This window comes from Ovis aries, chromosome X (genome assembly GCF_016772045.2).
Source record: "Ovis aries strain OAR_USU_Benz2616 breed Rambouillet chromosome X, ARS-UI_Ramb_v3.0, whole genome shotgun sequence".
In the NCBI taxonomy this organism is placed as follows: Eukaryota; Metazoa; Chordata; class Mammalia; order Artiodactyla; family Bovidae; genus Ovis; species Ovis aries.
In genome coordinates this window covers 94,462,799-94,477,509 of record NC_056080.1, presented here as the reverse complement: position 1 = coordinate 94,477,509, position 14,711 = coordinate 94,462,799, and the positions used below count along the sequence as shown (strand labels likewise).

The 14,711-nt window shown below is 40.5% G+C and overlaps 1 protein-coding gene across 6 annotated transcripts in view; it reads left to right on the top strand.

The window, feature by feature from the left end:
* LOC132658832 (craniofacial development protein 2-like) overlaps positions 1–14,711 on the top strand; it is a 58,725-nt gene that overhangs the window by 21,868 nt on the left and 22,146 nt on the right. For all 6 annotated transcript variants that reach the window (XR_009598902.1, XR_009598901.1, XR_009598903.1 and 3 more), the window contains exon 2: positions 778–965. The gene's annotated coding sequence lies outside the window, so the exon portion shown is untranslated. The remainder of the gene's footprint in view (positions 1–777; positions 966–14,711) is intronic.

The window sequence follows — 14,711 nt, the reverse complement described above, 5'->3', positions numbered from 1 at the left end:
GCCAGGATGTATTTTATGCCTTATCTGGCCTTTCTAAATCCTCATAGGTTTGCTCACATTTATATGATTGAAATTATTCCCTCACTAAAATGCTAGCACCATATCTAATCCATGACTGAATTGTACTGTTAATGTGAATATGTCTGGCATCTGCAATTTCTGATATAGTTTTTAAAAATGTGAGTATCACTTTGCTCCCGATAACCATTTTAGATCTTCTTCGGCAAGGCACATAGCTTTCCTCTATCTGCATGCTAAGTATTTAATAAATCCATTTATTGCCTGCTAAAGTAGTTTTCTTAACAGGAACAACATATCATATTTCCATATGAAGTGCTTATAAAAATAAGATGGAATGAAGTGTTTCCAGAGGAGAATGATTATGGGGTTAAGCTTTTCAAAGCTACAGTATTAATTTATTAAATTATTCCAATATATTCTGAATTGTTAAAATTGCACTGGAAATGTCGGTGACTGGCTGGAACTTGACATGGGAGTGTCTCATCCATACAGCAATTGTATTTCATAAGCTTTTGTTAAAATAGTCATTTTTCATACTTGGAGGGATGAATATCTTCTTAGGGTATTTTTTTTCAATGTATTGCTTTTGACTATGTACTCCTGGATCCAAAAATGTTTCCTTGATGACATAGCATTATGTATTTATTTACAACAGAGCAAATAATTACCATTTTTTGAAGAAAAATAATCTAGCTTGTCTGATTTGGATCTTGAATACAAAGCTCACCAGAAAATGATTTTTTTTTCCCTCTGTAGAAGGACCAGCAACCAGTGAGACCTTTGCAGAACATTCCATTGTTGAAGATATGTGCCAGGTGCTGGTTCTATGAGAGATGCAACAAAGTGTGTGTGAGCCATGGAGTATCACAGACACAGATCTCTCTCTCTCTGGATATTAGAAGAGATTCATAATAGTGATTTGTTTCATCATACCTTGGAACCCCGTAAGTACCATGATCTTAATCATCTTATTTCTGACATCCACACTCACTTCTATACATGTGTTGTTTTCTTTATAAATTTGTATTTCAAGTGCTATAAATTTTAAGGGCTGTTATAGAATTTTGGAAAAAGCTAATGGACTTTAGCAAAATTAATTGTATCTGAGTGATAGAATGGACTTTAAAACTAGGACAAACACAAAATCCAGCAAAGATTTGCAAAGTAGTAATGTTTTGCATCCAAGTCAATAATGTAGCTGATCTCTAGCTCTAGAAAGGACTGGAGAGCACCCAAGGGTTTGGCATGTTTTTGGTGGTGAAAGTTGGGGTAAGGCTCTTAGGTTTTATTCACTATGTGGCTCATGAAAGCTGAAAGATAAGCATGGTGCTGGAAGGGAAAAAGGCTCATTGCTGATATGAAGAGGAAGATATCATTTTAATAGTTGATTTGTTTACTGACATTCTCAGAATTAAATATCTGTACTTAGGAAATCTTGTTTTTTCCCTATTTGTATATTTACTATATTTGTTTTCATGTTAATTTAATTTTTATATCTTCATGGCCTTTAGTAAAACTCTTGAGATCTCCTGGAGACGGGAATGGCAACTCACTTCAGTATTCTTGCCTTGTTAACCCCATGGATGGAGGAGCATAGTGGACTACAGTCCATGGGATTGCAAAGAGTTGGACACAGCTGCACAACTAAGACTTGATCTACACTTATCTTTATCTTGAATAATAATAGGCCATCCTGCTCAGCTCTCCAAAATGGATTCTTGTCTGAACTTAGACTAATGTTTTCATGATGGAGTCTGGTACTAATGATGGTAAGAACCAGAATGAGAGACCCTTGTTGGGAAATTAAAACAAGAAAGATGGAGTTTGGGACTGACAGTTGAGCCCACCTTTTCATCATGGGAATTCTCTAGGGTCTCTTGCCTTGAAATTCAGGGACATATCCATTTTTTTTTTAAAGGAAGGCCATTCCTTACTTGTGGTAAGATGTTCTTGGACTAGAAGCCCAAGTTATCTCCTACACTAAGCTCCAATCTGCACAGAAAAGCCCAGGTTAGACCTTTGGACCAGGGATCTGAACATACTCCACTTAGTCATTTATCACACAATTGTTGGTTGAGTGCCAGGTACTGTTCTAGGTCCAAGGGAAAATGAGACAAGCAGTTCCTGTCTTCACAGACAATAGTAAGTAATTTTACTTTGACCTGCTGCTGCTGTTAAGTCACTTCAGTTGTGTCCAACTCTGTGCAACCCTATAGACGGCAGCCCACCAGGCTCCCCTGTCCCTGGGATTCTCCAGGCAAGAACACTGGAGTGGGTTGCCATTTCCTTCTCCAATGCATGAAAGTGAAAAGTGAAAGTGAAGTTGCTCTTCAGTCATGTTGCACTTCAGTCATGTCCGACCCTCAGCGACCCCATGGACTGCAGCCTTCCAGGCTCTTCTGTCCATGGGATTTTCCAGGCAAGAGTACTGGAGTGGGGTGCCATTGCCTTCTCTGTACTTTGACCTACATATCCTCATTTCAGAGGGACTGGCAAAGAAACACCCAAGGTACCTTTGAGTAAGAATAGCACCACTAACACCCTGCTAGGGAGTCCTGACATTCTCTATTAGGCACTTAGTTTAGCAGATATTTATCAAGTGTTACTTCTGTGCTAGGACCTGTGCTAAGAACTAGAGATCCAGATGAATAAGTCCCTTGAGAGTTATCAGTTTTACCCCTATTAAAACCTATGTGTTATGTGGAATGGAGACTATGTTTACTATCAATTTAGAGCATTTCAACATGAATCAGGTAATTAGATCCTGGCTAATGTTAGGCTCTGATCAAATGATGCATAAGATAAGGTTAAGTTACTTTATTAGCTGTGTGTATATGGCAGGGGAATGGAGTAGGGGTCAGGGAAGATGGCACAGTTCTAAAACTGGCAGGCTTCCTGTCAAACTCAGAAGAGGGAATAGCTTTTAAAAGTATTATCTCTGTGTATTTCTTTTGCAATACCCAGTGCAAATGAAAACGCAAGGCTCCTTGTTCAAAAAGCAGGAAAAAGTGACATTAAAGGTACAAAAAATGTAAAATTTTTCCCCTTTAAAAATATTTTATTACTTATAAAATGTTGTTCAGCTGCTAAGTCATGTCTGATTCTTTGTGACCCCATGGACTGCAGCATGCCAGGCTTCCCTGTCCTTCACTGTCTCTTGGTGAAGTGAGGTGAAGTCGCTCAGTTGTGTCCGACTCTTTGCGACCCCGTGGACTGTAACCTACTAGGCTTCTCCATCCATGGGATTCTCCAGGCAAGAATACTGGAGTGGATTGCCATTTCCTTCTCCAGGGGATCTTCCCGACCCAGGGATCGAACCCGGGTCTCCCGCATTGGAGGCAGACACTTTAACCTCTGAGCCACCAGGGAAGTGTCTCCTAGAGTTTGTTCAAATTCATGTCCATTGAGTTGGTGACGCCATCCAACCATCTCGTCCTCTGTACTCCCTTCTCCTCTTGTCCTCAGTCTAAAAGGAGTCATAGTGATGTGTAAGAATATAACCTTATAAAATGCAAAGAATAATACTTTTGTTATAATTTTATAAATATATAAATGATATTATTAATGTAATGTCTTGCTGGGTCAGAAGACGTCTGTTTCACTTTTCTTCTAGTTCATTTGCTATCAAGTTTATAGTAAGTCTATTTTCAATTTAGATAGCTGAAAGGACCATCAGCTGCTCTTGGCAAATGCAAGATCCCAAATATGTTTTGATATTTTTTTAATTTTGAGAAAGGATACAACTCTTACTGTTAAGAGTATTTTATAGGCTGTGACAACATGGGGATAAGATTGTATTACATTTTTTTCCACATATAAATTTTAGTGCATCTAGAGCTGATGATTCTCATGGAACATGTTTTAAAAAAGATTTAACTCTTCATTACAATAGGTGAGAAAGAGATAGAATGTTGTGTTTAGAAAACTTGTGTTCAACTCCTGACTCCTCTCTTACTGAGTGAAGTGAAGTCACTCAGTCGTGTCCGACTCTTTGCGACCTGAGGGACTGTAGCCTATCAGGCTCCTCCGTCCATGGGATTTTCAAGGCAAGAGTGCTGGAGTGGATTGCCATTTCCTTCTCCAGGGGATCTCCCCAACTCAGGAATAGAACCCGGGTCTCCCGCATTGTAGGCAGACGCTTTGCCAAAAATCACTTGAACTCTGTGACCCTATGTTTCCTTATATGTAAAATGGGAATAATTTAAAATTACACAACTCTTTTTTGTATTAATGAATACTTCTTGAGAACCTACTCTGTATCTGTCACTGTTTTAGGTGCTGGATATACAAGAGTAGTTCCTTTACAGAACTTCATTCTTATAAGGAAACACACAGAATGAACAAAATATTTGAGAAAATATTTACTATATCATAGAGGGTAAGCGCAGGTGGCTGCAACCGGCTGGCGCACTAAGCACTGGCGGCTGCGACCAGCCGGCGCTCTAAGCTCGGCCGAGAGGAGCTACCCCACGTCCGAGGTCAGGGGCAGAAGCCGAGATTGCCAGGCTGTGACGGTGCAGGAATGGCGGAGAGGAGCTACCCCACGTCCGAGGTCAGGGGTGGCAGCCAGGAGGAGCCACCCCGCGTCCAAGGCCAGAGGCGGCGCCCCAGAGGAGCCACCCCGTGTCCGAGGTCAGGGGCGGTGGCCAGGAGGAGCAACCCCACGTCCAAGGAGTGGTGGCTGCCTGGGCGCAGGAGGGCCTAGTGGAGCCATCCCACATTGAAGGTCAGGAAGGGCGGCAGTGAGGAGACACCCCTCATCCAAGGTAAGGAGCAGCAGCTGCGCTTTGCTGGAGCAGCTGTGAAGAGATACCCCACACCCAAGGTAAGAGAAACCCAAGTAAGATGGTAGGTATCACAAGAGGTCATCAGAGGGCAGACACACTGAAACTATACTCACAGGAAACTAGTCAATCTAATCACACTAGGACCACAGCCTTGTCTAACTCATGAAACTGAGACATGCCCGTGGGGTAACTCAAGACGGGCGGGTCATGGTGGAGAGGTCTGACAGAATGTGGTCCACTGGAGAAGGGAATGGCAAGCCACTTCAGTATTCTTGCCTTGAGAACCCCATGAACAGTAGGAAAAGGCAAAATGATAGGACACTGAAAGAGGTACTCCCAGGTTGGTAGGTGCCCAATATGCTACTGGAGATCAGTGGAGAAATAACTCCAGAAAGAATGAAGGGATGGAGCCAAAGCAAAAACAATACCCAGCTGTGGATGTGGCTGGTGACAGAAGCAAGGTCCAATGCTGTAAAGAGCAATATTGCATAGGAACCTGGAATGTCAGGTCCATGAATCAAGGCAAATTGGAAGTGGTCAAACAAGAGATGGCAAGAGTGAACCTCAACATTCTAGGAATCAGCGAACTAAAATGGACTGGAATGGGTGAATTTAACTCAGATGACCATTATATCCACTAGTATGGGCAGGAATCCCTCAGAAGAAATGGAGTAGCCATCATGGTCAACAAAAGAGTCCAAAATGCAGTACTTGGATGCAATCTCAAAATGACAGAATGATCTCTGTTCGTCTCCAAGGCAAACCATTCAATATCACAGTAATCCAAGTCTATGCCACAACCAGTAACACTGAAGAAGCTGAAGTTGAACGGTTTTATGAAGACTTACAAGACCTTTTAGAACTAACACCCCAAAAAGATGTCCTTTTCATTATAGGGGACTGGAATGCAAAAGTAGGAAGTCAAGAAACACCTGGAGTAACAGGCAAATTTGGCCTTGGAATGCAGAATGAAGCAGGGCAAAGACTAATAGAGTTTTGCCAAGAAAACACACTGGTCATAGCAAACACCCTCTTCCAACAACACAAGAGAAGACTCTACACATGGACATCACCAGATGGTCAACACTGAAATCAGATTGATTATATTCTTTGCAGCCAAAGATGGAGAAGCTCTATACAGTCAACAAAAACAAGACCAGGAGCTGACTGTGGCTCAGATCATGAACTCCTTATTACCAAATTCAGACTCAAATTGAAGAAAGTAGGGAAAACCGCTAGACCATTCAGGTATGACCTAAATCAAATCCCTTATGAATATACAGTGGAAGTGAGAAATAGATTTAAGGGCCTAGATCTGATAGATAGAGTGCCTGATGAACTGTGGAATGAGGTTCGGGACATTGTACAAGAGACAGGGATCAATACCATCCCCATGGAAAAGCAATGCAAAAAAGCAAAATGACTCTCTGGGGAGGCCTTAGAAATAGCTGTGAGAAGAAGAGAAATGAAAAGCAAAGGAGAAAAGGAAAGATATAAGCATCTGAATGCAGAGTTCCAAAGAATAGCAAGAAGAGAAAAGAAAGCCTCCTTCAGCGATCAATGCAAAGAAATAGAGGAAAACAATAGATTGGGAAAGACTAGAGATCTCTTCAAGAAAATTGGAGATACCAAGGGAATATTTCATGCAAAGATGGGCTCAATAAAGGACAGAAATGGTATGGACCTAACAGAAGCAGAAGATATTAAGAAGAGGTGGCAAGAATACACAGAAGAACTGTACAAAAAAATCTTCATGACCCGGATAATCACAATGGTGTGATCACTAATCTAGAGCCAGACATCCTGGAATGTGAAGTCAAGTGGGCCTTAGAAAGCATCACTACGAACAAAGCTAGGGGAGGTGATGGAATTCCAGTTGAGCTATTTCAAATCCTGAAAGATGATGCTGTGAAAGTGCTGCACTCAATATGCCAGCAAATTTGGAAAACTCAGCAGTGGCCACAGGACTGGAAAAGGTCAGTTTTCATTCCAATCCCAAAGAAAGGCAATGCCAAAGAATGCTCAAACTACCGCACAATTGCACTCATCTCACATGCTAGTAAAGTAATGCTCAAAATTCTCCAAGCCAGGATTCAGCAATACATGAACCGTGAACTCCCTGATGTTCAAGCTGGTTTTAGAAAAGGCAGAGGAACCAGAGATCAAATTGCCAACATCCGCTGGATCATGGAAAAAGCAAGAGAGTTCCAGAAAAACATCTACTTCTGCTTTATTGACTATGCCAAAGCCTTTGACTGTGTGGCTCACAATAAACTCTGGAAAATTCTGAAAGAGATGGGAATACCAGACCACCTGACCTGCCTCTTGAGAAATCTGTATGCTGGTCAGGAAGCAACATTTAGAACTGGACATGGAACAACAGACTGGTTCCAAATAGGAAAGGAGTGCGTCAAGGCTGTATATTGTCACCCTGCTTATTTAACTTATATGCAGAGTACATCATGAGAAATGCTTGGCTGGAGGAAGCACAAGCTGGAATCAAGATTGCTGGGAGAAATATCAATAACCTCAGATATGCAGATGACACCACCCTTATGGCAGAAAGTGAAGAGGAACTAAAAAGCCTTTTGATGAAAGTGAAAGAGGAGAGTGAAAAACTTGGCTTAAAGCTCAACATTGAGAAAACGAAGATCATGGCTTCTGGTCCCGTCACTTCATGGGAAATAGAAGGGGAAACAGTGGAAACAGAGTCAGACTATTTTTTTGTTCTCCAAAATCACTGCAGATGGTGATTGCCGCCATGAAATTAAAAGATGCTTACCCCTTGGAAGAAAAGTTATGATCAACCTAGATAGCATATTCAAAAGTAGAGACATTACTTTGCCGACTAAGGTCTGTCTAGTCAAGGCTATGGTTTTTCCAGTAGTTATGTATGGATGTGAGAGTTGTACTGTGAAGAAGGCTGAGTGACAAAGAATTGATGCTTTAGAACTGTGGTGTTGGAGAAGACTCTTGAGAGTCCCTTGGACTGCAAGGAGATCCAACCAGTCCATTCTAAAGATCAGCCCTGGGATTTCTTTGGAAGGAATGATGCTAAAGCTGAAGCTCCAGTACTTTGGCCACCTCATGCGATGAGTTGACTCATTGGCAAAGACTTTGATTCTGGGAGGGATTGGGGACAGGAGGAGAAAGGGATGACAGAGGATGAGATGGCTGGATGGCATGACTGACTCGATGGACGCGAGTCTGAGTGAACTCCGAGCGTTGGTGATGGACAGGGAGGCCTGGCGTGCTGCGATTCATGGGGTCACAAAGAGTCGGACACAACTGAGTGACTGAACTGAACTGAGGGGGTAAGTCCTGTGAGGTAAAAAGCGGGAAGGGAAAGAGGATTGGAGTTGGGGGAGGAGGGCCATGTAAAGAACTCAAGTGACCAGGGAAGCCTCCTCTGATGAGGTAGCATTTGAGCAGAGAAGGAAATGGAATCCGCCTGCAATGTGGGAGATCTGTGTGTGATCTCTGGTTTGGGAAGATCCCCCGGAGGAGGGCATGGCAGCCCACTCCAGTATTCTTGCCTGGAGGATCCGCATGGACAGAGGAGCCTTGTGGGCTGTAGTCCATGGGGTTGGAAAGAGTCGGACACGACTGAGTGACTAAGCACAAAGCACAGCACACTGGAGGACGTGAGGGGAGAGGCCATGCGATTCTTGGAAAAAAGCATCCTGAGGAGACAGCACAGCAAGTGAAAAGACCAGAAGGAGGAAGGAAGCCACACAAAAAGGCAGTCTGGTAGATCATAAAGGCCTTATATCTTCCTGTCAAGACTTCGACTTTTATTCTGAGGGCAAGTGAAATTGGGAGCCATAGCCGAGTTTTGAGCAGGGTAGTGGCACACTGTTATTTGAGTTTCCAAAGTATCACTCTGGCTGTTGTGTTGAGAATAAATTAGGGCAGGGAAAGTGTGGAAGGGAGGCTATTAAGGAAGTGGTTGCCTTAATTTGAGCAAGAGATGGTGAGGAATAGTATCAGAAAGGGTGAAAAGTAAGCATACCCTGGGTACATTTTGATGGTAGGGGTGACAGGATTTTCTGACAGACTAGATGTGTGGTATGAGAGAAAGCATGGAGTTGAGGATACTCCACATTTTGGGGCCTGAGGAATAGGAAGCTTCAGTGAGACAGTAAACACAACGTGCTCAGCACAGTGCCTGGCCCATACTTGCTGCCTGATCAATTATTATAACAGATCTAGATGACCCCTAGAATTCATCAGCCTGTATATGCAAAATACATCACATTTAGTATAATAACCTACATACCATTCATTCTTTGCCCCTCTAGCTGGCTCACCAATCAAGCTACCTTCCCTTAAGTTGACATTCAGGGAGAGAGACCCCATTTGATTGTCAGGAACCCTGAATCCTACTTCATTTCTACCACTGGCCTGTTATATGATCCCAGGCAAGCTTCTTCTTGTTCAGCAGCCAAAAGTGTTGATCAACATAGTAGAATCGAATAATCTGCACTATTTAGCTCATAAGATGGTGAGGACGAAGCAATCACTATTTACATGAAAATGTGTTTATTGTCAAAGTGTTAAAGTGACGCCAACTTACTAGGTGGAAATGTTCATTGTAATGGCTATTCCTGTGGAGATTTTAATTTCAGATAGGAAAGGGGCTGTAACTGTTTTGGTTTTCTTAGAAGAACTTGAAGGTACTCTGAGCACTAAACTTTTAGTGCTAAAAAAAATAACCATCTTCCATTTAAGAGTTTCTTATATTCTTTGAAGCCATTTTTAATTTACTTAGCTACTTTTCTTCCTTCAGGTTCAGTGACTGTAAGCCAGATATTCCTTTCCTTAAAGAATCTTCTTGACCCATTTTGTGTCTCTAATTCTGGATGGCAAATAGCTTTCATCCCTTGATGAAATTGGCCAGTTCTAGTCTGTTGATGACTGGATCACTGACTTGAGAATGTTCCTGAGGCCTTTCCTAGGCTCAGTGGAGAAGAACATCCTGATTCATACGCTATGGAGGGAGAAGAGGCTGTGTGCTCTGAATTTGACATCCCTGCTGTAAGGCTTAGCTTGGATTGCTTTTTCACCTTAGAACTCTAGCAGCATGCTGACCCAAGCTAACTGCTCTGGATTTTCTTCTTCTTCTCATTTTTTTTAATGCATTAGAATTTTTTTGCTAGCAACCCTCTTGTGCAAAATCCTTTACCTCTCTAAATTTTTACTACTCTCTGGGGCCACTCCACAGATACAGCCACTTTTAATGGTTTCTTTTGTATTCTTCTAGAAGATTCTTGTGCATATTCAAGCTTGTGTTGATATTCCATTTTTTTAACAGTAATAAGAAAATACTGTAAGTATATTTTCTTATCTACCTCCTCTTTTTTTATCTAACAATTTAGCTTAGTGCTTATTATATAAACACTCGATTGATAGACATTTACATGTTTTATATTTCTATGTGTGTGGTGCTGTGCTAAGTCACTTCAGTCGTATCCTACTGTTTGTAACCCTATGGACTGTAGCCCACCAGGCTCCTCTGTCCATGGATTCTCTAGGCAAGAATACTGGAGTCAGTTGCTTGCCCTCCTCCAGGGAATCTTCCTGACGCAGGGATCAAACCTGAGTTTCTTACATATCCTGCATTGGCAGGCGGGTTCTTTACTACTAGCATCACCTGGAAAGCCCTATATTTCTATATCAACACTCAACTGATAGGTATTTTTATAATCATCTCAATTTCACAAATGAACAAACTGAGATACAGATCAGTTAGGTATCTTGCCCAGGGTAACCCATCTAGTAAGTTGTAAAGCCAGGATCCAAACTAGGTCTGTCTGATTCTGACTCATGCTTAAACACCCAGCTCTACCAATGTTACTGATTAATACTGGGAGTGCTTGAAAAAAACATACTGGAAGTGCTTATATTCCTGAATTTATACCTTGAGAAACCATGGGACATTGAGGTGTGTGCCCAGTCAAACCACAGCCTATAGCTCCATAAGACTTTCCAGCTTCCAAATACTTTCATGCATATAATGTCATTAACTTTTTCATTAATTGAATTTCTCTTTTGTGTCAGGCACTATTTTAGGCCTGAACATGAAATGATGATTAAGACAGTATCCCTGTTCTCAAGGCACTCGTAATGAGGTGATTGAAACAGACTTGTAAATAGAAGTTCACAATGCCGAACAATAGAGTATTCTGTAATAGTTCTTTAGACTTTTCTCCAGCATGATGTGTATTAGTGGTTGGTCAGTTATTTTAAAATGGATTAAATTGGAGGATGATAAGAAATGCTATATACATGCCTGAAATCTTTTGTTAGGATTTAAATATGTAAGTTTATACACTTGCCCATGTTTTGATGCAGGTCTAAGGTCTTTTCCCTGAATATGGGTCAGCTGAGTGATTTCCCTCCTGTTTCTTGACCACATTCATGACATTTTACTAATGATTTGCAGTGTCAGTTTCTTTAAACTGTACCATAAAATTAAATTTTAAAAATATACAAAGCAATCATAGCACAGAATCCTAGATTTTAATGATTTTTCACAAATACTTTAGATTTGCCTCTCCCACTCTTCACTTGACAGCAGTTTTTTTTTTTTTTTAAATGAGGTCCCTTCTAAAGCAATCATTTCAGTTTCATAGAAATAGCAACTCTTTATACTCTCTTTTTTTGGGGGGGTTATATAATATTTTAACTAAATTATGGAATAATAATACACCAGGCATAAACAGGTGTGGGAACAAACCAGAGTGATTTTCCTTACACAGATAACACATTCAGTAGGAGCAAAAGTGAGCAGTCACTCCACTGTGCTTCAGTGTTGCCTCATGAGTGGCTTGGGTTCAAATCTCAACCCAGCAACTTGCATATTATGTGATTGTGGACAATTTACTTCATTCTCTCTGCCCCAGTTTTCTCATCAACTAAATGGGGTAATAGTAGTGTTATTGTGAGGACTATATGAGTACTAGTAGAATGCTTGGAACAGTAACATATAAATTTTAGCTATTATTGCTATTTTTCAGATAGTAACCTATCAGCTGTGAATTTCCTGAGGGTACTAGACAGAATTTTCTGCAGAGGATAGGGAGCATTTCAGTTGTTTGGGCAAGTTACTTAGAGTTTGATTAGCTTAAGTTTATCATCAAGATAGGGATGAATTCTGCTTCTATGGATTGAAAAAGGCTCTACAGCAGTGGTTCTAAAGGCTGTACATTAAAATCACCTTGAGGGGCTTTAAGAATGTTCTAATACTCATGCCCCACACTAAACCAGTCAATTCAAGATCTCTGGGAGTGGATTCAGCTGCTCAGGTGATTTGATGTGCAGCTGTGGGAACCATTGCTTTATAGGGAGATGTGATAGTCTCAACTGCTGAAAGATGAGTGAAATTTCAACAGAGATGCTGGCAACAACTTCGAGGTAGGTAACATGGATGCTTTTATCTTCATGTTTTTGGATTAAGGATCAGAGATTTTGAGAGTCTAAGCTCACAAGGTGTCAGAGCAGAAAAAAGCACTTAGGTCTTCTAACATCAGCTTCAGTGGTCTTTCTACAACTCCAGGCTGACAAAACTAAGAAAGATCAAAGCAAATAATGAGTCCAAATAAATCTGCTGTATCTTTTCTAAGTAAAAATTGTCACATAATGTTTTGTGGAGTTTTGAAGAGAAATAATAATCTGAACGTTTTTATGCAGATAAAGTTTACATTTGTATTTCTTCCCAAGGGAAATGTTTTCTACTATCTGAGTTATAAATACAGCATTTTTTTCCCTTGGGGCAAGTGTTTTATGGCACAAATGTGATTAGAGGCTTAATGTTTAGTAAGCCTTGAGAGATTTGCTGTTTATTTTTTAATTTGTTAGTAATGCTCAGTAAAAATTTTCTTCCTCTTTCCTGTTACTTTACCTAATGTACATAAAATACAGTAAATAATATCATATGTGAAACCCAGCTAGACCAGAAGCATATAAACTGAATAGCTTAGTGGTTTATTGAAACAACTTACCCCACTACTATGCACACACATGCACAGTTTCTAAATATAAAATACTCTATAGCTAACTGAACTGGAGTAATTTAAAAAAAAAAGCTAATCAGATTAAATAGAGAATATTTCCAAAGCCTACACAAATCATATTGCACCAAGACTTGATGTAAGGATTTTCTCTGTTTATAGACATAGCATTTTATGTTTCCACAATAACAGACCAAAATAACAAGGTTTAATCAAGTGTTTGAAATAAGTAATTTCTTTGTGGTGATTTCATAATGGGAAATTCAGCTCTTTTTTTCCTGGAATTTAAAAATATTGATTAATTTTCAAAAGGCTTCTGAAGTAGAATTACAACTTTAAAAAGGCTAAAAGTGTAACTTTGCTCAATGGTGATGAAAGCTTGCTAGCCTTTCAAGGAATTGGACTGAATAAGAACAGAGTGAATGTGAAGACTTTAATGTGAAGTATCGCTACAAGTAATGACTTGAAAAATTCACTTGGTTAGTGTATTAGTTTCCAGTGGCTGCTATAACAAATTAGGTGGCTTTAAACAATAGAAATTTATTTCCTCACAGCTCTGGAGGTTCAAAGGCTTAAATCGTGGTGTCTGCAGGGCCACACCCTCTGAGTCTCCTTAGGAATTGATTCCTTTAATCTTCCAGCTTCTGGTGGCTCCAGACATTCCTTGGCTGTGGCAACATCACTCCAATCTCTGTCTCTGTTTTTATATTATCTCTTCCTCTGTATGTTTGTGTCTTCTCTTGTTCTGTTTCTTATGAGGACACTTGTCATTGGATTTGGGCCCACATGGATAATCCAAGATGATTTCATCTCAAGATCCTTAACTTCATTACATCTAGAAGACCATTTTTTTTTTTTCCCAAAGAAGGTAACATGCACAGTTTCCAGGTATTTCAATGTGGACATATCTTTTGGGAGGTCGCTCCATTTTCAGTGGAGTTCAGTCTGTATTATGTGCTCAGAAACATTTAAAACAATTAGGAGAAGCACATATTTACCTCAATATCTTATTTATATATTGAAAACTTGGGTGTAGCTTGTTTAACCCATGTTTGGCCAAAATACAACATTTAACCAATCAGCTTCCACATCCTTAAGGTTTGCCAGTAACCAGTATAAATCTCATTTCTTGACATTCTAATAAATGGAAAATTAGAGGTCAGGACATAATTGAAATCTTTTATGAGATTACATAAATGCTTCTTCCTCTTTTTTTTTTTTGTTTGCTAGTAGTTCAGAACTTTATAAACATGAATAATACCACTAGAAAGCAGGCATTCCTATAACTCAAAATCAAAGCATTGATAAATGTAGCTGCTTAGTTGCATTGTGCCATTTTCAAATGCTGCTTGTAAGTTGAGCTTCCCTTGTGGCTCAGCTGGTAAAGAATCCACCTGCAGTGTGGGAGACCTGGGTTTGATCCTTGGGTTGGAAAGATCCCCTGGAGAAGGGAAAGGCTCCCCACTCCAGCATTCTGGCCAGGAGAATTCCATGGACTGCATAGTGCATGGGGTCATAAAAAGTCAGATACAACTCAGCAACTTTCACTTACTTACTTATTTGTAAGTTCAGTTCAGTCGCTCAGTCATGTCTGACTCTTTGTAACCCCATGGATGGCAGCACGCCAGGCTTCCCCGTCCATCACCAGCTCACAGAGCCTACTCAAACTCATGTCCTTTGCATCGGTGATGCCATCCAATCATCTCATCCTCTGTTGTCCCCTTCTCCTCCTGCCTCAATCTTTCCCAGCATCAGGGTCTTTTACAATGAGTTGGTTCTTCATATCAGGTGGCCAAAGTATTGGAGTTTTGGCTTCAGTATCAGTCCTTCCAGTGAATATTCAGGACTGATTTCCTTTAGGGTTGACAGGTTGGATCTCCTTGCAATCCAA